General features: G+C 42.5%; 1 long non-coding RNA gene across 2 annotated transcripts; it reads right to left on the reverse strand.

Annotated features, from left to right (window-relative positions):
• Positions 1-1,284: 1,284 nt before the first annotated feature.
• Positions 1,285-23,176, reverse strand: LOC119626232 (uncharacterized). 2 transcript variants are annotated; one of them, XR_012089689.1, is made up of 2 exons: positions 22,627-23,176; positions 1,285-1,453 (listed from the first exon to the last, which is right to left on the reverse strand). It is a non-coding gene; the product is annotated as an uncharacterized lncRNA (long non-coding RNA). The 2 variants fall into 2 exon arrangements; XR_012089688.1 differs by lacking the exon at positions 1,285-1,453 and adding an exon at positions 20,267-21,830 and having other exon boundaries at positions 22,627-23,061.
• Positions 23,177-23,230: the final 54 nt, after the last annotated feature.

The raw sequence follows: 23,230 nt of genomic DNA on the forward strand, positions 1-23,230 counted from the left end.
CTCATCCCCAAGGAGGTAAAGAGATGTTGCTATGGGGCTTCTTTGAAGACGACTTTTCTGGAGAGAAATATGCTTGTGAGGGTCTCTCCTCCCTCTCTCCCAATAAGCAGGGTTGGGTGATACTTTCTTATTCTCATACCAAGGGGGAGCCATTTCAATGGGACCACCTGGAGACCTTGATATATAACTCCTGCAGGTAATGGGATGCAGTGGACCAATATCTAACTCTTGCCTAGGACATGTGAAAGGCAATGGTGGACGAGCTAGCTGTTCCAGCTACAGGGGTGAAGGTCAAATACATGATTATATCAAGTGGCCTGCACTCCAAGAGTTTGTCAGGGTGGAAGGTTTCTTTAGAAGGAGAGCTGGCTTAAACCCTTTAAAATCTTGCCTAAGAGGAGTGCCTGGAAGAGCCATGGAACTCCTAAAAGAAAGACCCAGTGTAGACTGGACCACCAAAAAACAGAGGCTGAGATGAGAGTAGCCAATGAAAGGGAAATGGTATCACCTGAATTACATAAGGTACAACAGAATCTTCCTACTGGGGCTTCTGCAGAATCTGTAAACGTGTCCTAAGAGAGAAGTAGTTAGCTTTGAATATCTGCCAATCCCAGAAAGCTTGAAACTATTTAACAAACCTTAGAGAACCAGTATGTGAAAATGGAGACTAAATTAAATTCAACTGCCTCTTTTTAAATTTTACCGTAACTTGTTTTCTCAACTTTCCCGCTCCCTTCCTGCTATACCCTCCAGTAGAAGAAATTGATGCTCTATTCCATGTCCGTGTTTTGTTGAATTTGCTCCCTTTTTTTCCTCTACCTAGGATGTTTGCACCCCACCTCTTTTGGTTCACTCAGTCCTCCAGAGAACCATCAGCACCGAGGTCAATGAATAACATGGGGGCCTTTAATCTGTGTTAAGAGACCTTGGAATGACTATCACAAACGTCTTTTATCCAACGTGATCAGTCCAGAAATGGAACCATTCCATTAAAGCAGGGAATCATAAAATGTGATCTGTATTTATTTTAAATATTTTAAGTTCAAACCCATTTATATATATTCCATTCACAGGCCTTTGAATGTGAGGCAAGCTTGTTTTTCTTTGTCCAATGGTCCACTGATCGGAACTCTGTGCTACCGTTCTTGAACAAACCACTCACAATATGAGTTTTTATGATTCTTCAGTTTGGGTTTCTTTAATGTGCAAGGACTTAAACACACCTGGGAAGATATCTATGTGTAGGACTTTAAATTACTTAAAATTATTTACCCAACTCTTTAGTTGTTTTGCTTACATTTATTTCAATAGTCATTTCTGCTCTTTTTTTTTTTTTTTTTTTTTTTTTTTAGCAACTCAGTCTTCAGTCTTCACTGAGTCTTTCCAATGATTAGGGGAGCCATAGATCACATCCAATCCTCCTTCTAGCTCCTAGTGGGTTCTTCGGCTGGATCTGGAAACCAAATTGACACCAAGCAGATGAATAAAAGCATACAAATTGTATTAGTTTTACATGTACATGGGGATCTTTATGAGTGAAGTCTGAAGAAATGGCCAAAGCAAGATATTTCCATACTTTTTAGATAAAGAGCAATAAACTTGAGAAGAAATTACCCAGAGCTGTGCTCCAAGAGAGAAATATGTCTGAGTATCTGCCAATCCCAGAGAGCTTGAAACTATTTAACAAGAGTGTTTCCCAGACCTGAGAGAAAATAAAATCTGCCTAGGGCAGTAAAATTTTCTAGGGGTGTCCTTAGGAAATACACGGAGGGGTGTAATACAGGTAAAAGCTAAGGATAACTTCACTAGGTATGTTTATTCAGGCCCACTGCAGCCTTCAATTCCAAGTTTCCAGTGATGAGGGCCATTTCCTTGCTCTGATACAGAGAGGGTGCCACTCCCAGAGGAATCTGGCTACATGTAGGAAGAAAAAGGTCAGCTCTCACCCTTTCTGAAACTACAATTTCTCCACTGTTTTCTTTTTTAAAAAATGTTTTGGCCAGGTGCAGTGGCTCATGCCTGTAATCCCAGTACTTTGGGAGGCTGAGGTGGGTGGATCACCTGAGGTCAGGAGTTTGAAACCAGCCTGGCCAACATAGTGAAACCCTGTCCCTACTAAAAATACAAAATTAGCTGGGCATGGTGGCACATACCTGTAATCCCAGCTACTTGGGAGGCTGAGGCAGGAGAATTGCTTGAATCTGGGAGGCAGAGGTTTCGGTGAGCCGAGATCATGCCATTACACTCCAGTCTGGGCAATGAGTGAAACTCTGTCTCAAAAAAAAAAAAAAAAAAAAAGGCCGGGCACGGTGGCTCAAGCCTGCAATCCCAGCACTTTGGGAGGCCGAGACGGGCAGATCACGAGGTCAGGAGATAGAGATCATCCTGGCTAACACGGTGAAACCCCGTCTCTACTAAAAAACACAAAAAACTAGCCGGGCGAGGTGGCGGGTGCCTGTAGTCCCAGCTACTTGGGAGGCTGAGGCAGGAGAATGGCATAAACCCGGGAGGGGGAGCTTGCAGTGAACTGAGATCCGGCCACTGCACTCCAGCTTGGGTGACTGAGCAAGACTCCATCTCAAAAAAAAAAAAAAAAAAAAAGTTTTAATTTTTGTAAAGATAGCATCTTGCTATGTTTTTTGGTTTTTTTTTTGCTTTGTTTTGTTTTTTGTTGTTTTGTCTTGAGACAGGTTCTTGCTCTATCACCACTTTACCCACTTTTTCTGCTCTTTATCTTGTATTCTTGATTTGTAGGAATTTTGTTACAAATTCGGCATATCCACCAGGCGTGCTGCCTCACACCTGTAATCCCAGCACTTTGGGAGGCCGAGGTGGGCAGATCACAAGGTCAGGTGTTTGAGACCAGCCTGGCCAACATAGTGAAACCCCGCCTCTACTAAAATTACAAAAAATTAGCCGGTGTGGTGGCACGTGCCTGTAATCCCAGCTACTCGGGAGGCTGAGACAGGAGAATCGCTTGAACCAGGGAGGTGGAGGTTGCAGTGAGCCAAGATCACACCATTGCACCCCAGCCTGGGCGACAGAGCGAGACTCGGTCTCATAAATAAGTAAATAAATAAATAAATTCAGCATATATTTTCTTGTCAATTAAATGAATTACAAATATCTTCTCTCAGAGTGCAGCATGTAATTCATCTTTTTTATATCATCTTTTGTTAAATACGTGTTTTAAATTATAGGTAGTCACACGTATCAAACTTTTCTTTCATGGTTTCTGCTTTTTTTGTTTTAAAAAACATTTCCTATTCTGAGAGAAATATTTTTCTACATTCTCTTCAAAATGTTTTAAAGCTTTATTTTACATATTTAGGTTTTTATTCCTCTTAGATATGGTTTTGGATATGGTGTGGCATAGAGACCTTTTTTTTTCTATACAAGCAACTATCTTACCCAGGTTCTCTGAAAAACAGAGCCTGAAGTATCACCTCCATGCTAAGGTATTGAGAGGGGCAATCCCAGGCCAGCAAGAGTGAGGGGAAAAGGGAAATAAGGCATGGAAGAAAAGAAAGCAAATGCAGGATACCATGTTGGAAGCTGGGCACAGCTTCCTAAGGAAATTCAGCCTGTAGCTTGTTTACCCAGGACATCTTCCAGATGGGTTTCGTGTAAGTGCTATACAACAGAATTGTGCATCAGAGACAGAGAAAGGGCAAATAATTTATTTTCTGGCTCCACTTCTCTCTGTTCTTGGTTGAAGTTTGCTCTACGGGGAGTTAGTTAACTTCTGGGCTGTGTAACACAGCTTCTCTGTGTAACCAGTAGGCAAACCAGTCTTCAGTGCTGTTATATGGTGTTTGATGCTTTATCTGAGATTGGCGGGGATGGGAAAAGTCTCTATGAGTCTGGTAGGGTGGGACCTGGGCACCAGAGTCATTGTGTCTTCTGATGTACTGAGAGCAACGGAGGCCATGCCAAAGCCAGGCTCTCACTCTATGGGGAGATTGAGAAGTGTTGGGAGATGAAGGAATGTCAGCAGCTCCTGGGGCTCCCCAGGGGGCAGGTGTATTATTTTGCTCCTTTAGAACAACCAATTTTCCATTTATTGACTCTACATTCCTCCCTCTACATTTGTAATACCACCTTTGAGCATGTCAAGTCTGTGTATATTCATGGGCTTCTTTCTAGGGTCTCTTTTCTATTCCATTCAACAATTTGTCTACCCCTAAGCTAATGTCATACCATCTTACATCTTACAACTTTAAAATAAGGCTGGGCGCGGTGGCTCATGCCTGTAATCCCAGCACTTTGGGAGGCCGAGGAGGGTGGATCACCTGAGGTCAGGAATTCGAGACCAGCCTGGTCAACATGGCAAAACCCTGTCTCTACTGAAAACACAAAAATTAGCCAGGCATGGTGGCGCTTGCCTGTAATCTCAGCTACTCAGGAGGCTAAGGCACGAGAATCACTTGAACCCAGGAAGTGAAGGTTGCAGTGGGCCGAGGCTGCACCACTGTACTCTGGCCTGGGCGACAAAGCAAGACTCAGTCTCAAAATATAAATAAATAAAATAAAATAAGTTGATATATGGTGGCACAGTCTTTCTATTTTGTTCTGCATCTTCAAAATTATCTTGTCCTTTTCTACTTCCAAATGAATCCTAAGATCAGACTGTTTAGTTCCACAAAAAGTTATAGCTGGATTTAATTTAGAATTAAATTGAATTTATGGACAAATTAGGGAAGAATTTACATCTTTATGATATTGAACTCATGAACCTGGTGGATATCTTCATTTATTCAGATCTGTGTGTGTATTTGTATTTGTTCTTTAATTTTGGAATTTTCTTCACAATGATCTTACATAGCGTTTGTCAGGTTGATTTCTAATAATCTTTTTCCTTGTATCAGTATTGTGGATGAGCTCTTCATTTCTAATACAGGTTTTAATTATTTATTGATATTGAAAGTCTATTGAGTCAGGCATAGTGGCATATAGCTGTAGTCCCAGCTCCTCTGGAGGCTGACGCAGGAGGATCACTTCAGCTCAGGAGTTTCAGGCTGTAGTACACAGTGATCGCACCTGTGAATAGCCACTGCACTCCAGTCTGGGCAACATAGTGAGACCTCTGTCTCTAAAACAAATAAAGAAAGAGAAAAGAAAAAAGAAAGGCTATTGATTATTTATTGGTTTTGAATATGGCAAACTTACTAAACTCCCTTACTAGCTTTAATAGATTCAATTCTAGTTCGGGTGTGATGACTCAAGCCTGTAATCCCAGCACTCTGGGAGGCCGAGGTGGGCGGATCACCTGAGGTCAGGAGTTCGAGACCAGCCTGACCAACATGGTGAAACCCTGTCTCTACTAAAAATACAAAAATTAGCCAGGCATGGTGGCACACGCCTGTAATCCCAGCTACTTGGGAGGCTGAGGCAGGAGAATTGTTTGAACCCAGGAGGCGGAGGTTACAGTGAGCTGAGATCATGCCACTGCACTCCAGCCTGGGTGACAGAGCAAGACTCCATCTCAAAAAAAAAAAAAAAAAAAAAAAAGATTCTATTCCACAGATTATTTTGGGGCTTTGTATGTAATCAATCATATTATCTCTATATAAGGACAGTAGCTAGACTTTTAATTCCGGTTCTAAAGATTTTTTAAAACCATGAATGAGTGTTAAATGTTGAAGTTTTTCCTCTTTTAATCTGTTAAAGTGGTATACTACATCAATAGATTTTAGGATGCTGCACTTCCTTGCATTCCTAGGATCATCAACATAGTCTTTATAGAAACAACTCTCATTCTTTTGACACTTATAGTACATTGGTCTATATAACTATATTAAATAAATTAGTTAGAATATCAACTACACATGATGTCAACAGGTTATTACATAAAATACAACTGACTCTGGATGAGCATGAAACTCAAGTGCACAATAGCCCATTACCTGTCAGGCTTCACACTGATGGTTCTTTTAAGATAGCAGGAAGAGTATCAGTTAAGTGGAAGTCAACTAGAAAGTGTCCACTGTTTAGGGAAATTAGTGATTGTGGTGACAAACCCACTCTATGCCAACATGATTTGTTTCTATTAAACTAAATTCAAGAAATAGTTATGGAGAAACTACTATATATTAAGTACCATGTTAGGCATCATGGCTAAACACAAAGGTGAATCAAGCAGTTTCCCAACCTAGTAGACAGGTTAAAATCAAATGCTTAAATATCTCATCAAAACACAAAGCAGAGTAAGACAGATGTCCAAGGAAATAAAAAACCTATCACAGATCATAGAGGGAAAGTGTAACTTGGGGAGAGGAGTAATCAGGAAAGGAGTTTTGGAGAAGGTAGATTTTGCAGTGAATTAAGTGGGAGGTTAGACCATTGGTGTCCATAGCAGCCAGCCCCTTTAACTGATCTCGATTAGTTTCAGCAATCCACTTTAAAAGCAATGAGAGCTTCTGATGCTTCTAAAGCAATCCACTTTAAAAGCAATCTGATCTGTTCTGATGATCATTTCTTTTCTTGTTGGACTTGCACATAGATTCTCCCTTTCTCTCCAGCCCTTTCCTGTGAGATGTCCATCCCCTAATCCTTGGAATCTGTGAATATATTACTTTACATGGAAAGGGAGAATTAAGAGGGAAGATGAAGTTTAAGGTTGCTAATCAGCTGATCTTGAGATGGAGAGATTATCCTGTATTGTCTGTATTGGCCCAATGCAATCACAATGGTCCTTAGAAGTAAAAAAGGGAGGCAGCAGAGTGAGTGTCAGAGTGATGTGACACGAGAGAGACTCGACCATTGCTGGCTTTGAAGATGGAAGGGGGCTATGAGCCAAAGAATGCTGGCAGCTCCTAGAAGTTGAATAAATCAAGGAAATAGATTGTCTCCTAGAACCTCCAGAGGAATGGAGTTTCTGCAAAACCTTGCTTTTAGCCCAGTGGAACCTATTTCAGGCTGCTGACATCCAGAGCTGTAAAATAATACATTTATGTTATTTTAAGCCACGAAGTTTGTGGTAAGCTGTTAGAGCAGCAATAAGAACTAACACAAAAGATTAATAAAGCCAACCAGGATAAAAAACGGGTTTGGAATGAAAGCTCATAGCTTTGCTCATGTTGAGCTGAAGAGCTAGTGCCTGTCTGTGAAAGGCCAGCAGGCCGGTGGAAATGTGGGTTTGAATCTCAGAAGAGGCTTGGATTTGGAACCTCAAAATCATTTCATAAAGGGGATACTTGACACCTAGAGCATGGGTGAGATGTTTTTAGGAAAAACATTTAGATCAGTGCTGTCAAATGGAAATATAACACAAGCTGTGAATGTAAGCTATACATGCAATTTAAAATTTTCAGCAACCATATTAAAAATCTAAAAAAAGAAACAAGTGAAATTAAATTTTAATTTTTTTGTACTAAACATATCCAAATTGTTTTTTCAACATGTAATCAATATAAAATTATTAGATATTTTACATTTTTACACAAAATCTTTACAATCTGATATGCATTTTACACTTACAGCACATCTCAGTTCAGCATGTCTATAAATAATTTCAAGGGCTCAATAGCTGTCATGTGGCTAGTGGCTATGGTACTGGGCAGTGCAGTTTAGAGAAAGAGCAGATACAAAGGGTGGAGCTTTGAGAGACACCTGCATTTAGGAGATGGGAGAAGGAAAAGGAGCCAATAAAGAAGTAGACACAGGGCCGGGCGCAGTGGCTCATGCATGTAATCCCAGCACATTGGGAGGCCGAGGCGGGTGGATCACCTGAGGTCAGGAGTTGGAGACCAGCCTGACTAACACGGTGAAACCCCATCTCTACTAAAAATACAAAAGTAGCCGGGCATGGCAGCATGCGCCTGTAATCCCAGCTACTCAGGACGCTGAGGCAGGAGTATCGCTTGAAACCGGAAGGTGGAGGTTGCAGTGAGCCGTGATGGTGCCATTGCACTGCAACCTGGGTGACAGAGCAAGACATCTTAAAAAAAAGAGAGAGAGAGAGAGAGAGAAAGAAAGAAAGAAAGAAAGAGAAAGAAAGAAAGAAAGAAAGAGAGAAAGAAAAAGAGACATAGGAGGATAGTCAAGATAGTGCAATGTCTCAAAATCTAAAGGAATTTTACTTAGGGAAATGTAGGGACGAAATTTTCAAAGGCTCTTCTTTGGTGTTCTGGCTCATTCAACTCATATTTGAGAGGTTTTCCCCCTCTCTGAAGTGCAGCTCTACACTACAAAGTCACTTTCATTTGCTCTGGCTTTTTAACAGTCTCATATATCCACCTAAACATAAATTTAGGGGTGCCGTAATAGGTGACTGGGGATAGCAAGGTGACTAAGGGAAAGAAGAAAGGAGCATTGAGGTGGTTTGAGGTTGTTGGAGGATGTGATGATTTAGAACAGGTGCCTGGTGGGAGTAAGATGGAGATCATGTTACCATGACAACTGATTATTTCATTGGTCCAGTGACCAGTTGCCATGGTGACAAAATCTTTGTGTCAGTATGACATGGATCCCAGGGGAGAGAATGCTTGTGCAAAGGACCCCTTCGCTCATTGGTAAAGCTTTTATATTTACAATGATTTCTGCATTGCTTGATGGAGCCTCCTGCAGAAACTTCAATCAACACTGATGTCTCCTTCTCCTTATTGCTTGTTTATAGCAGTCACCACATGCAAAATGCACACATTTTCATTGTTCATGTTCTATACACTGTTTTCTTATCTGATATTCCTTAGTTGTTTTAGTACTTTAATCTCTTTCTCCTAAACAGATATAATCCCACTGAAGGCAGGGATTCTTCTTATAATTTCGTTGTATTTTCAAAGGACTGGGAGTTAGAAGGAAAAAGCAGACACACTTTGGGCACCAGACATATCTGGGTTACATGCCACCTCTGCTTTTGCCATTTGCCTTATATATTTCCTAATGGACTTAGGAAAGTCATTTTATCTTCCTGAATTTAGTTTTCTTCTATAAAATGAGAATATTAAAATTTGCACTGTGGGGTTGTTATGATGATTAGAAAAATCTGAAATGAAGTAGTTGGCCTACAGCAAGAACTGAATAAATGGTGCCAGTTATTATAACATGGTTCCCAGCCCAGTCCTGGATGCCATGATCAGTACATAGCAATACTGATGAACAATAAGATGATGACAAATGATACCATGGTAACAGTAGGACTAGATTAATTTTAGAGTTTCTTAAAGATCAGTTGTCTTATGGTGGCCCAATTACATACCAGCTGCAATTCTTAACTTGCAACCCAAGTTATGCTGATTGTAACTTCTTGGGAGGAAAAATTTTTAAGTATTTAAGAAAAATGAGAGGAAAGAGAACCAGATATTTTGTGCCTTCTTGATGGAAAAACATGAAAAAAATCACATATGAACGGTCCAACCTCTGGATCCAAGTACTTATTTACACAAAATACAGAGGGGCCTGGCGTGGTGGCTCACATCTGTAATCCCAGCACTTTGGGAGGCCAAGGCAGGTAGAATCACTTGAGGTCAGGAGTTCGAAACCAGCCTGGCCAACATGGTGAAACCCCCTGTCTACTAAAAATATAAAAATTAGCTTGGTGTGGTGGCGGGCGCCTATAATCCTAGCTACTCAGGAGGTTGAGGCAGGAGAATTGCTTAAGCCCAGGAGGTGGAGGTTGTAGTGAGCAGAGATGGCATCACTGCACTCCAGCCTGGGCAACAGAGCAAGACTCCGTCTCAAAAACAACAACAACAAAAACAAACAAAAAACGGAGGGCAGAGGCACATGTTAAACACCATAACAGGGAAACAATTAGCAAAATCCATACTGTAGAAATACTACAGGAAAAATGCTGTGGTTTCTTCAACAAACACATTGCAAGAAAAAATAATGGAAAAGGAACTTACAAAATAAAAAAAGATTTAAGAGACTTATTAATTTCCATGTGTAGATCTTACTTGAGCTTTGATTCAAACAAACAAAATTTTAAAAAATTCATAAGGTGACTGAAAGTTTAAATACTGACAGGATCAAAGACGTATCTTAATACTAGTGACTTCAAAAATTCTCATTAATTTTTAGCTAAGTCAATGGTATGATTATGTTTTGTTAATAAAAGAGTTCTTATCTTTTAGAGATGCATTTTTAAAATATGTGTGTATTGATGTAGTATGAGGTCTGGAATTTGCTTCAAAGTAACACAGAAGGGGCAATGTGAGGGTGAGGGTAGGGATATAGATTAAAAAGGTTAGTTACCTGAGGCGCATGGATCACCTGAGGTCAGGAGTTTGAGACCAGCCTGGCCAACATGGCGAAACCCGTCTCTACTAAAAATACAAAAAGTAGCTGGGTGTGGTGGCACGTGCCTGTAGTCCCAGCTACTTAGGAGGCTGAGGCAGGAGAATTGTTTGAACCTGGGAGGCAGTGGTTGCAGTGAGCCAAGATTGCGCCACTGCACTCTAGCCTGGGTGACAGAGTGAAACTCCATCTCAAAAAAAAAAAAAAAAAGTTAGTTACTACTTGATAACTGCTGACATTGGAAAATGGGTATATGAGGATTCATTATATTACTTGCATATCTGAAGTTTCTCTATATTTAAAACGTTAAGTGCGTCTATCCAAGATTATATGCACAATAAAGACTTAGATATAAGGAAATACAGAATATTATTTAATACAATGTTGGACAAATGCATTGTGATGGTTTAATGAATAAATTAATGTGTATTTCCCCTAGTTAGTCCTTCATAGCCAGGTTTCTACATTATATACATAAATGATATTCTTTTTTTTTTTTTTTTTGAGATGGAGTTTTTTTTGAGCTCTGTTGCCCAGGCTGGAGTGCAGTGGCGCAATCTCAGCTCACTGCAACCTCCGCCTCCTGGGTTCAAGAGATTCTTCTGCCTCAGCCTTCCAAGTAGCTGGGACAACAGGCGCATGACACGACGTCTGGCTAATTATTTGTATTTTTAGTAGAGACGGGGTTTCACGGTGTTAGCCAGGATGGTCTCAATCTCCTGACCTTGTGATCCCCCTGGCTCAGCCTCCCAAAGTGCTGGGATTACACGCGTGAGCTACCATGCCCGGCCATAAATGATATTTTTCTATTGCAAATTATAGTTAGTATCATTCATGATGTCTTAGGTTAGATTCCTTGAGAAAAAGACTCTGAGAGGGAGTTTTGTGGGCATGAAGTTTTTTTTTGGGGAGGGTAAAGTGGGAGTGTGCTTTTGTGTTCAATCATAGTGGATAGGGAAGGATCTGAGCAGTGATACAGTCGCCATACGTATCTCATCTGATCTCACCTCACCCAACCCCTAGGGAGCTTGAGAGATGGAAGGCGCTTTTCACATATGTCCCACGTTGAAGAATGGAGCTAGGCCTTTATCCTTGGAATCACTCTTCTGCCTACTTTGCCTCAACAAACTTGAACTCATTTTTCAAGGATGAGGTCAAATGTTTCTGTATCTGCAAACTCTTCCTTAAAACACTCACCCTCACCTGGGAGGCAGAGGTTGCAGTGAGCCGAGATGGTGCCACTGCACTCCAACCTGGGTGACAGAATGAAATCCCATTTCTTATCAAACAAACAAACAAAAACAACAAAAAATGCTCATCCTCAGTTAGATCAAATTCCTTCTTCCACTATCCTTCCTATATGAACCATACAGGGGAAAAGGAAGAGCTAACATTTATAGCATTCCTCATGTGCTAAGCACTGTGTTAAGCCTGTGCATGTGTCTACCTGTGCATGGTTTCAGTTAACTCACAGCATACCTAGGCAGGCAGGTACAGATGCTCCTTCATTTAGTATGGAACTACATCCTGATAAACTCATCATAAGTTCAAGATATGGTAAGCCGAAAATGCATTTAATACACCTAACCTACCAAACATCATAGCTCAGCCTTGCCTATCTTAAACATGTCCAGAACAATTACATTAGCCTACAGTTGGGCAAAATCATCAATCACAAAGCCTAAACAATAAATAATAAAATAAATGTATTATTTTATAATAACATGTTGAATCTCTCATGGAAGAGTATTATACCACATATTGCTAGCCTGGGAAAAGATCAAAATTCAAGTATGGTTTCTACTGAATGCATATTGTTTTCACACCACTGTGAAGTCGAAAAATTTTAAATCAAACCATCTTAAGTCAGGGACTGTCTGTATTATTATTATCCCCATTTACATATGATGAAACTGAAGTTCAGAGAGATTATGTGATTTGCCTAACTAAAATGATTGAACTAATGAGTGGCAGGGCTGGCCATTTAACCCCAGACAAGGGAGCCCACATGCTTTTTTTTTTTTTTCTTTTGAGACAAAGTTTCGCTTTTGTTGCCCACACTGGAGTGCAATGGCATGATCTTGGCTCACTGCAGCCTCTGCCTCCCTGCAGACTCCACCTCCCTGCAGCCTCCACCTTCCAGGTTCAAGCGATTCTCCTGCCTCAGCCTCCCAAGCAGCTGGGATTACAGGAACTCGGCCTTACGCCCGGCTAATTTTTGTATTTTTAGTAGAGACGGGGTTTCGCCATGTTGGCCAGGCTGGTCTCGAACTCCTGACCTCAGGTGATCCGCCTGCCTCAGCCTCCCAAAGTGCTGGGATTACAGACGTGAGCCACCGTGCCAGCTGGGAGCCCATACTCTTAATTGCTATTATGCTATACTGCCCCCTAGCTACCGCTTTTATCTTTGTACTCCCAGCCCTTAGCACAATACCTAACCTAGAATTAGCACTTAATATTTACTGAATAAATGAATATTCATTTCACCAGCATTTCTAGCAAATTTCATTTTAGAAAAAGATCAAATCCAGATGAAATTTGTAGAAATAAGGGTGGTATATTTCATGGTAGCACAGAACAAGAAACCCCATTAGAAGAGTTAAGCTTGGCTATACTTAACACTGCAGAAAAAGAGATCAGATGGGGGCAGTGGACATAGTATAGGCCAAAAATTAACTGCTAAATAGTTAAAAAGGGAAATACTTAAGTACATTAAAAGAAGCTTTGTCTTTGTGTGCATGTGTGTGCGAATATGCCTTTTTAGCATATTTTGCTTTAAGAATCATTGCAAAAAGAAACATTTCTTACTTATTCTACCATACTAAAATGGGGGCAAGTCATGGTGAATCATGAACTTAGATGAGATATAATGAAAACAGCATAAGTCAGTAAGTATTCAACATAGTTGCTAAAAGGTGGAAATGAGATCCTTTAGGAAAGGTGAAATATATAGGAATTATAAGTAAGTTTCCTTTAAGTAGTAAAGCAACTCTTCTTCATTTTCACTAAAATAGAATATGAGATGACATATTTCAGCAGTCTGTGTGGTGTGTTAGCAAAAGGAGGGATTTCAAAGTCACGAATTGATGCTCAAGTCTTCATATTGCCATTCACCAGCAGAGTGACCTCGGTGTCCCTTGCCTATAAATTGAGGAGGAAAATCTCCAACTCCTAGATTACAGGGATTTATTGATATAAAATATTATTTCCTTTTTCTGTTTCCTGTTTCTGACAGAAGTCATTGTTCCCCCCTCTGAACTTCTACAGACATCAACATTTTGCCAGTCTTGTTTCATCTATCTCTTGCACTTTTTTTTTTTTTTTGAGATAGGATCTCTGTTGCCCAGGCTGGAGTGCAGTGGCATGATCAGGCCCACTGCAGCCTCAACCTCTGGGTTCAAGTGATCCTTCCACGTAGTAGCTGGGAGAACAGGTGTGTGCTACCAATCCAGCTAATTTTTGTATTTTTCGTAGAGATGGGGTTTTTCCATGTTGCCCAGGCTGGTCAAGAACTCCTGGGCTCAAGCAATCCATCTGCTTCAGCCTTCCAAAGTGCTGGGACTACAGGCATGAGCCACTGTGCCTGGCCCTCAAATTCTAATTATGCCAACACTGTCATACTCCAGAATTAGATGCCTGTTATGTTTGCAGTATTGTCACTTTTTGAGTGAATAGTAGAAACAACAGGTGGAATCTCTTCCTAGTTTCGAAGAACTGATCCACAGATCTAAGCAGTCCTAATTAGTTCTCAGGACTCTCTTCAATGCTTGCATCAAGGACATTCCACAGATGGTTTTCCAATTACTTCCCAGTAAGCTTTGGAAATGTCTGGAAAGTGTTAGGACTTAGGACTTTGCACCTATGTTTGTCTAATTGTTTTAAAATTTTGTTGTTGTTGTTATTGTTGTTGAGACAAGGTACTTTCTCTGTTACAGCTCAGGCTGGAGTGCAGTGGCATGAACACAGACCACTGCAGCCTCAAACTCCCGGGTTCAAGTGATCCTCCCACCTCAGCCTCCCAAGCAGCTGGAATACAGAGTTTCATTTCACCATGTTGCCCAGGTTGGTCTTGAACTCCTGGGCTCAAGCGATTCACCCGCCTCTGCCTCCCAAAGGCTGGGATTACAGGTGTGAGCCACTGTGCCCAGACTGTTTACCTAAATTTAGCCTTTACCTACATGTTCTCTTAATCTGGTCCCATTAAAAACTTAGTCCACAGTGCACTTCAAGCTAGATTTCTCATTGCCAAGTCCTTTGGGCTTTTCAGTGTCTTCCATTCTTTGTGATTCCTGAGAGACGACTGAGTTCCTTTACTGAATACTGACCATGCTCCAGGGCCTGCAGATCCTAATGTTCAAGATATTTTTCTTTTATGCGACATTTCAAATAAATTAGGTACACATAACGTTTTATATAAAAATTAGCTACTAATAATCCCTTAACCCAAGTTAGCAATATGTCACAACACAGGAAAAGCCTTTGTGGGGAGTTAGGGGACTTTGGTTATGGTTCTAGATTATTCCATAACATTAATTTGACAAAATTTTACTTATTTAGTGCCTAGAGGCTGCCACATGCAGTGATGGGTTACTAGGTATAGAAGCAAATGAGCATGGTCCTTATCTCAAAAACATGGACTGGCTGGGCGCGGTAGCTCATGCCTGTAATCCCAGCACTTTGGGAGGCCCAGGTGGGCGGATCATCTGAGCTCAGGAGTTCAAGACCAACCTGGCCAACATGGTGAAACCCCATCTCTACTAAAAATACAAAAAAAATTTAACCGGGCATGGTCGCAGGCTCCTGTAATCCCAGCTACTTGGGAGGCTGAGGTAGGAGAATCACTTGAACCTGGGAGGCGGAGGGTGCAGTGAGCCAAGATCGCACCATTGCACTCCAGTTTAGGGCACAAGAGCAAGACTTCGTCTCAAAAAAAACCAACCAACCAACCAACCAACCAACCAAACAAACAAACAAAAAAAACTGGGACTGTGCTGGGCATGGTAGTTCACACCTATAATTCCAACACTTTGGGAAGTTGAGGCAGGAGGATTGTTTGAGGCCAGGATTTCGAGACCAGCCTGGGCAACACAATGAGACCTTGCCTCTATTAAAAATAATAATAATAATAATACAAGAAAAGAAAAACAGGAACTATATCTTAACATTCTTTGTAAGTTCCCCAGCTTCTGGGGCATGACATGGTCCATGGCACTTATAAAGGGTTGTCTGAGCCCACAGATCAAGACTGACTGAGTTTCAAATTCTGTATTTTTATTTTATTTTATTTTATTTTAATTTAGAGGCACTGTCTCACTATGTTGCTCAAGGTAGGGTCTCTCTTTCTCTCTCTCTTTTTTTTTTTTTTTTTTTTGAGATGGAGTCTCGCTGTGTTGCCCAGGCTGGAGTGCAGTGGGCCCGATCTCGGCTTATCACAACCTCCACCTTCCTGGTTTAAGCAATTCCCCTGCCTCAGCCTCCAGAGTAGCTGGGATTACAGGCGCATGCCGCACATGCCACCACGCCCGGCAAATTTTTCGTATTTTTAGTAGAGACGGGGTTTCACCATGTTGGCCAGACTGGTCTCGAACTCCTGACCTCAGGCAACCCGCCCGCCTCAGCCTTCCAAAGTGCTGGGATTACAGGCATGAGTCACAGTGCCCGGCAATTTTTTTTTTTTTTGAGACAGAGTCTTGCTTTGTTGCCCAGGCTGGAGTGCAGTGGCATGATCTCGGCTCACTGTAACCTCTGCCTCCTGGGTTTAAGCAATTCTCCTGCCTCAGCCTCCTGAGTAGCTGGGATTACAGGCATGTACCACCATGACTAGCTAATTTTTGTATTTTTAGTCAAGATGGGGTTTCACCATGTTTGCCAGACTGGTCTCGATCTCCTGACCTCAGGTGATTCACCCGCCTCGGCCTCCCAAAGTGCTGGGATTACAGGTGTGAGCCACCGCTCCCAGCGGGTCTCTAACTCTTAGCCTCAAGCAATCCTCATGCCTTGGTCTCCCAAAGCTCCAGGATTACAGGTGTGAGCCACCATGCCCTGCCTCAAATACCTCAAATACTGTATTTTAAAGCCTTTCACTATACTACACCAATCATCCCATTCTCTATATCTTCTCGTAATCCCCAAGCAATCTTTCTACCTGAAGATGACACCAGAAATTTGGGTCACTAAAGAGAAAGATTCAGAAAGTGTCTGCATTAGTCAGTATAGGCTGTTACGCTATGGTATCAACCCGCAAATCTCAGTGGCCTAATCAGCAAAGGTTATTTTTCTCGCTTATGTTGTGTCCTTCCCAGGTCAGCTGTGGCTCTGCTGCACATTGTCTTCACTCTGGGACTGAGGCTGATGGATTAGCCTCTATCCAGAATGTTGCTGGTCATGAGGAGAGCAGGCAAGGAAAACATGGTGCAGCACATTGACTGAGAGCTTCCAGCTGGAAGTGGCTCATACTGCCACTCACATTTCATTATCTAATGCAAGTCACACAGCCAAGCCTGCTGTCAATAGGAAATTACAATCCAATTCTGGGAGGCACAATAAGTGTTTGGGAACAATTATATAGTCTTCTACAGGGTCTCTTTACCCTTCATTTGTGATACTTGGATGTAAATATACCTTCTCAGAGTGCCTCACCCAGTACCTTAAATACCGTTATTTTACATTGGTGCAAACAATCCGGATTTTTATTTTTATTTAGAGGCACTGTCTCACTATGTTGCTCAAGGTAGGGTCGCTCTTTTTTTTTTTTTTTTTTTTTTTTGAGATGAAGTCTTGCTGTGTCGCCCAGGCTGGAGTGCAGTGGCCCGATCTCGGCTCACTGCAACCTCCACCTCCCTGGTTTAAGCAATTCTCCTGCCTCAGCCTCCAGAGTAGCTGGAATTACAGGTGCATGCCACCACCCCCGGCAAATTTTTGAAATTTAGGAAATTGGCAAATTTAGGAAATTACAATCCAATTCTGGGAGGCACAACAAGTGTTTGGGAACAATCATATAGTCTTCCACAGGGTCTCTTTATCCTTTATTTGTGATACTTGGATATAAACACACCTTCTCACAGTGCCTCACCCAGTACCTTAAGTACTGTATCTCACATTAGTGTAAACAAACTGGCTGGTTTAGAGTCTTTGAAGGCAGAAGAGAGGGCTTAGGATCAGACAATTCTGGCTTCAAATTCCGCCTCTGACACTTAAACTACTGAGCCTCTGTTTCCTCTTCATTTACATGATGACCACCTTGTAGTTTTACTGTAAGGATTTAAAAAAACCAAACAGACGCAAAGGGCCTATCTGTTGCTACTCACACAAAGAACACTAAATGTTAACTATTCCCCCACCCCCAAACTCAATCCAGCACTGGAGTTTCTTGATGGTTATTTAGCTCATTAGGCATGAAGTAAGCCAGTATCTTTACAACTTTAAACACTTGTTTCTTACTACCAAATTTGTACCAGAGTTTCAGGTTCCTCGGGGCTGCAAACCTTGGCTACTTTTTCCTGCTAACCAGGTTCCTTTCTATCAACCCAAAATATATTGCTAACTAACTGGCAGAGAGATTTCCCTTGATCCTACTCTGTTTGAACATCCTCTGACTCACCCTTCCTAGTGCCACCCAAGTTTCATCTGCACCATTGCTTACATATAATACAAGTACTTTATTTACTCTAGCATTTGTTAATGTTTGCTCAGCTGTCTTGGTGCCTTTGTGTCTTTCACCGTGCTTTTAATTAGCTCGGCTGATTCTAAGAGTGGAGGTAAACCAAGGTTTGAACCAGGTGGTTACAAGGAACATGGAGATGGGTTGCAGGTGGGGGATGGCAGATTGCTATGAATGCACTAGTGCAAATTCATTGATAGCCTAGGGAAAAAAAAATGTATTTTAGGCTAATGCCTTCTACTGGGAAAAAATAATCTAAGCTACTCCTTTCTACTAATAATGATTAAGTAGTGGAGTCTTTGGGAAGGATCACATTTTGCCTTACTGATACAATCCGAAGTCAACACCAAGCTACCAGAGGACAGGAACTCAATGATGGTTTACATAGTGACGTGGTCTAGCTGCATGAGTTAGTTATTCCCATCAGGCACTAATATTTAATGACTACTTATAAGACTATCACTTCTGTGGCCTCTACTTTTATCTACCCAACCTCTGACTTTGCACAAGTTGTTCTCTGCCCCCACTTGTTTTTCTCTACTCCCAGTCTTGCTTCTGTCTCTGCATGGCAAATTCCTACTCATTTATTAAAATTTAGTCTTAACTTTACCTTTTAAGGGTGAAGCTTTGTTTGGCCCCAGTGACTGTGCCTCACCCTCCACCTCATCCAATTTGACAGAATTAAGCCTTGCTTCTTTTCTGTTTCCATGGCACAAGTATAAATTTCTACCAAACTGCATTGGGATTAACTGTTTACATGTCTGCTTCTCTTTTATTCTCTTTTGACTCCTTGGTATTTAGTACAACACCTGGTATAGAGTAGGCGCTTGCTAAATGATTATTGAATGCTATGTAAGTGTGCATAGTGACCAACGCCCAAGCATTTTCCTTAAATAGCAGTCAGTAGTGCCGAGACTTTTCAGATGGCCTATGTATAGCCTTTTAAAAAACCTAATTCAAGAATTATAAAATATTACATAGAGATACCCAGGGAATCTGGAAGGCTTTTCCCGGGCTAGGAATAATAGGAGGGGCTCTCTCGTGTTTTTCTCTCTCCCTCTTGCCAAGTCTTGGCTCATTTTAAATTCATTTCTCATTTTCTAATTTCCTCTTACAATAAATACAGAGGGAGAAAAGGATCAGGTAAAGGCTCATTTATCTAAGTGTCTGGGTCATGTGAAGTGTTGAACACTCTGCTGTTGAAGCACTGCCAGTGTCCAATCAAGGTTTTTGTAGGGCTATTGCAGCCCAGCTCTGGGCTGTGTTCCTTTCAGAAAATTCAGAATTCAGATGAAGCTAGGAAAAGATCGCAAACAATACAAAACAATAAAACCACTACTTTATTCCCCTGGGCATTCTGTGTCTTTTAAGGGTCTGTCCCTTAAGCTGGATAATATCTCCTCTTTGAAGGCTCTCCTGCTCTGCACCCTCCCTTCTAGTCCACTCCCATCTAGCAAGACAGTGAACTACTATACTCTTTTCTGTGCTGACACTGGGATCTTATGAATAATAATAACAGCTGTCTCGGGGACCTTTATTTTTGGCAGCCTGTGCATGGTCTCTTTTGCTAGGTAGCTATGATTATTGTTTCCTTATAGGCAGGGAAACAGAGGCTAAGAGAAACCAAATAACTGGATATAGGCACAAAGTAAGTAAGCTATGGAATATTAGACTTGAATCTAGGTCTGCCTTCTCAATCTAGGCTTTAAGCTTTTCTTCCTCACAATGTTCCAGAATTCCCCGGGCTGCTATAACCATTCTAGTTTTTTTATTTTTCTTAGAGTCAGGGTGTCACTTTGTTGCCCAGGTTGGTCTCAACCTCATGAGCTAAAGTGATCCTCCCACATTGGCCTCCCAAAGTGCTGGGATTACAGGTATTAGCCACCGTGCCCAGCCTGCTTTATTCTTTTTTTTTTTTTGAGGAGGGATACTCCTCCACCCTTTTTTTAATCTTAAAAAAATTTAGGCCGGGCACGGTGGTTCACGCCTATAATCCCAGCACTTTGGGAGGCCAAGACAGGCGGATCACGAGGTCAGGAGATCGAGATCATCCCGGCTAACACGGTGAAACCCTGTCTCTACTGAAAATACAAAAAAATTAGCCAGGCGTAGTGGTGGGAACCTGTAGTCCCAGCTACTCCGGAGGCTGAGGCAGGAGAATGGCGTGAACCCGGGAGGCGGAGCTTGCAGTGAGCCGAGATCGCGCCACTGCACTCCAGCCTGGGCGACTGAGTGAGACTCCATCTCAAAAAAAAGAAAAAAAAAAAAATTAAACACATGTTGTTGTATATATTTAAAGTATACCACATGATGTTATGGGATAGTCAAAAGGTCACTATAGTGAAGCAAATTAACAGAGCCATCATCTCACACAGTTATCCATTTTTTTTTTTATTGTGGCAAGAGAAGCTAAAATCTACTCATTTAGCATGAATCCCATATGTAATAAATTTTATTGCCCCTCCACCTTTTAACACCCTGGGACTCATACTTCTTTCCTTCCCAAAGGCTGCTGATCCCCATCTTCCCACCTCATTCTGGCAGCTAACCACCTCTGTTCTCTCTCCAGCCCTATCCCCATATTAGCTCAGGATGAGCACTTTAGGGAAGAACCTCAGAATCCCAGACAAGTGAGAGGAGCCGAGCTGCCCAACACTTGTAAGAGATGGTGCTAAACAGGAGTTCAACACAAGTCTGAGCAACATAGTGAGATCCCATTTCTTATAAAGTTAAAACATTTTTATAAAGAAAAAAATAAAAGCTCCAGACTTGGAGCTAAGTCTACTCTCTCTTTTTTTAAAGACAGCGTCTCGCTCTGTTACCCAGGCTGGAGTGCAGTGGCGCAATCACAACTCACTGCAGCCTTGACCTCTTGGGCCCAAAGGATCCTCCCATCTCAGCCTCCCACATAGCTGGGACCATGGGTGCACACCACCCTGCTGGCTAATTTTTTTTATTTTTGTAGAGACAGTCTCCCCATGTTGCCTAGGCTGTTCTTGAACTCTTTTGCTGAAGCAATCCTCCCGCCTCTGCCTCCCAAAGTGTTGGGAGACTGTAGACAGACTGTATGCTTATTGTTTAGAGATGGGGGCTTGCTGTGTTGCCCAGGCTGCACTTGAACTCCTGGGTTCAAGTGCTCCTATCCTCCTGCCTCAGCCTCCTTAATAACTGGGATTACAGTCAAACGCCACTGTGCCCGGCTGAGACTGCATCTTATCCATCTTACTCATTGCTACCATCTGGTTCAAGCCATCATTCTGTACCTGGGTAATGGAGCCTCTGGCTTCCACCATTGTCCTCTTAGGTCTGCTCTTAGCACGGCGGCCACAGTGATCTGACCAGAGTGATGTTTTGAAAGCGCAAGTCAGATCCTATCACTCCTCTGTTCAAAGACCAGCAGTGGTTCTGTTTCAGCCAAGATTCTTACAGCTCCCTACTTGAGATCCCTCTCTGATCTTATCTCCTCATTCCGCTCCCATTTGCTCACTGCTCTAACCGTCCTGGCCTCCTCATTCTTTCTAACACTTCCCGAGGCTTTTGTCTCAGGGCCTTTCACCAAGGACACTCTTCCCCAGATAACTGCATGGCTGACCCCCTCAGCTCTTTCAGGTCTCCGATTTAAAGTCATTTTATAAATGAGGCCCATGCTGACGGCTCTATTCAAAATTGCAGGCCTCACGCTTGTAATTCCAGCACTTTGGGAGGCCGAGGAGGGCGGATCACTTGAGTTCAGGAGTTCCGCGACCAGCCTGGCCAACATGTTGAAACCCCACCTCTACTAAAAATACAAAAATTAGCTAGGCGTGGTAGCGCGCGTCTGTGATCCAGCTACTAAGGAGGCTGAGGCAGGAGAATCACTTGAACCCGGGGTTTGCAGTGAGCCGAGATCGTGCCACTGCCCTCCAGCCTGGGCGAGGGAGCAGGATTCTCTCTGAAAAAAAGAAAAAAAAAATTGCAAACCCCCTTCCTCCAGTTTTCTTCATACCCCTTATCCTGGTATATTTTTTTTTTCCCCATAGACCCAATGCCTTCTAACATATTACATAATTTTCTTACGTTTATCATCTTTCTCCCTATATTAGAATGAAAGCTCCAAGAGGGAAGGGTACTTGTTTTCTCTCTCCTGTTTACTGATACATCCCAAGCACTAAAATGGTGTCTGGTAACCTTAGTAGTGATTGGCAAATATTTGTTGAGTAAATGAGTACATGAACCTTCAGAATCTTGCTAGTCTTATAAACAAAAGGAATATGTGAGTACTTTGAATCTCCAGTGCCTAGAAATGCTTGACCAAATGGCAAGTGTTCAATATTTACTGAAGGAATTGTGTGCTCAGATCTGCTGGAGTTTATCTGAACCCTTTGAGGCTATGTCACAAAAGTACCCAGGGCCACTTCACTCATGCCTCTCCTTTTCCTCTCATCCAATCAGCCCAGTATTCATCTAACAAATATCTAAGTCTCCAAATATTGAGCCACCCAATGTGAGTTCAAAAGCGTGTTTGGTGCTGCAGGGGAATACATGACTAACGCGAATGAAGCAACAGCAAATACTACACTGGAATGTAATTAAGTGTGAAATTATAGGGCAGACTATCAGTGCTAATAGTTTAGAGAAAGAATCAGTGAAGACTGACGTAGAAGTAAATTCCAAAGTTCACTAGTCGACCAAACTACCCTTCTAAACGCTCCACCTACTGATAGTACGACCATAACCTGGGTAGCTACCTTGAGAGTCAGAAGGGCCTTTAGAGTTCCAACTCCTTTAAGAAAGAAAGTAAGACCAGGCACGGGAAAGGCCTCCGCAGACATGAGAATAGCACCTGGGGCTCAAGAAGTTCTGAAAGGAGGGGTGTCCTGAAGGTCCAAGGCGCCTTTGTTGGGGGTCCCGGAATCCACGGTGTGCCAGAAAAGGCGTCCGGTTTCCTGGAGAGGAGGCTAAAGTGCCGGGCGCTTCGGTGAGGTGGCGGAGGTTGGGGGGCGGGGGAGGACAGGAGGCACCATTTCTTCGGAGCATGGGGCCCCAGGTCTCCGCGGGCAGGGTCCAAAGCCACCGATCCCTACTGTCCTCAACTGCGGGGTTGCTTCCGCTGCCCTTGCTCCCCAGACGCCACTCCGAGGCACAAGGACCCCAAGTCGCTTGGAACTGCGGGCCACCAGATGACACTCGCTGAGCCGAGGCCCCGGGAGTCTCAGGGCACTACTTGTCCCAGCGGAGGGATCCCGCGTGCGTCGAAGCGGCCGAGGACGCGCAGGGACTTGACGCCGCCGACGCCGGGCCGGCGGCGCTGCGACGTCGCAGGAGGAGGTGGCGCGAGGGCGGGAGGGGGAT

The sequence above is a fragment of the Chlorocebus sabaeus genome, chromosome 20 (genome assembly GCF_047675955.1).
Source record: "Chlorocebus sabaeus isolate Y175 chromosome 20, mChlSab1.0.hap1, whole genome shotgun sequence".
Lineage (NCBI taxonomy): Eukaryota > Metazoa > Chordata > Mammalia > Primates > Cercopithecidae > Chlorocebus > Chlorocebus sabaeus.